Source organism: Pongo pygmaeus, chromosome 15 (genome assembly GCF_028885625.2).
Source record: "Pongo pygmaeus isolate AG05252 chromosome 15, NHGRI_mPonPyg2-v2.0_pri, whole genome shotgun sequence".
In the NCBI taxonomy this organism is placed as follows: domain Eukaryota; kingdom Metazoa; phylum Chordata; class Mammalia; order Primates; family Hominidae; genus Pongo; species Pongo pygmaeus.
In genome coordinates this window covers 63,956,588-63,957,966 of record NC_072388.2, presented here as the reverse complement: position 1 = coordinate 63,957,966, position 1,379 = coordinate 63,956,588, and the positions used below count along the sequence as shown (strand labels likewise).

Sequence of the window (1,379 nt, the reverse complement as noted above, 5' to 3'; positions counted from 1 at the left end):
TCAAAGGAAGCAAATGAAGAAGAGAGGGAAACATTGCCCTGATTTTTTTTTTTTTTTTTTTTTTTTTTTTTTTTTTTGAGATGGAGTTTTGTTCTTGTTGCCCAGGCTGGAGTGCAATGGTGCAATCTCGGCTCACTGCAACCTCCACCTCCCGGGTTCAAGCGATTATCCTGCCTCAGCCTCCTGAGTAGCTAGGATCACAGCCCAGCTAATTTTTTATATTTTTAGTAAAGACGGGGTTTCGCCATGTTGGCCAGGCTTGTCTCAAACTCCTGATCTCAGGTGATCCACCCGCCTCGGCCTCCCAAAGTGCTGGGATTACAGGCGTGAGCCACTGCACCCAGCCTCCCTGATTATTTTTTAATTAAAAAATTAATACAAATATCATGAACAATAAAGAAAGACTAAGAAACTCTCTTAGAAGGAGACTAAGGATCACTTCTTGGCCTTTTGGCTAAGATCAAGTATAGTATCTGTTTTTATCAGTTTCATATCTGATATGTCCTCTATCCAAGGACAATATATTACATGGATTTTTGGAAACAGGATCGAATAAGAGCTTGCTACATCCACTCCACACATTGACCTAGTATTGCAGTACTTCCAGGAACAGTGCACCCAAACCTTGAAAAAAAAAATTTTTTTTTTTTGAGACACAGTTTCGCTCTGTCGCCCAGGCTGGAGTGCAGTGGTGCCATCTCTGCTCACTGCAAGCTCTGCCTCCCAGGTTCATGCCATTCTCCTGCCTCAGCCTCCTGAGTAGCTGGGACTACAGGCACCTGCCACCACGCCTGGGTAATTTTTTTGTATTTTTAGTAGAGACGGGGTTTCAGTGTGTTAGCCAGGATGGTCTTGATCTCCTGACCTCGTGATCCGCCTGCCTTGGCCTCCTAAAGTGCTGGGATTACAGGCATGAGCCACCACGCCCGGCCGAAAAAATACAAATTTTAACGAAAAAACAAAAAAAGAAGAAGGGGACTAAGGAGACAGGACAACTAAATGCAATGTGGAATCTTGGGACAGAAAAGAACATTAGTGAGACAATGATGAAACTGCAATAAAGCATACTACTACTACTAATGTTATTATTAGTTAATAATGTTATGTCAATGTTAATTTTATGATTTTGATCATTCCACTATGATTATGTAAGATGTTACTATTAAGGGAATCTAGGTGAAAGGTGTATAGGAAGACTTGATAGGATTTCTGTAACCTCTCTGTAAGTACAACATTATTTCAAAGTGCAATTTTTTTTTTTAAGTATTGCATTTCGGGCACATGTTCCCAGGATCTCCTTAGGGCTGTGTCATGTAAAAAAAATATTTTTAAAGTATTGCATTTTATTTAGAAAAAATTCAGATGAGATAGACATATTC

General features: G+C 40.1%; 1 non-coding gene across 1 annotated transcript; it reads left to right on the top strand.

Annotated features, from left to right (window-relative positions):
- The first annotated feature begins 434 nt into the window (after positions 1–434).
- Positions 435–623, top strand: LOC129013475 (U2 spliceosomal RNA). Its single transcript, XR_008493945.1, has one exon. It is a non-coding gene; the product is annotated as a U2 spliceosomal RNA (small nuclear RNA).
- The last annotated feature ends 756 nt before the right edge of the window (positions 624–1,379 follow it).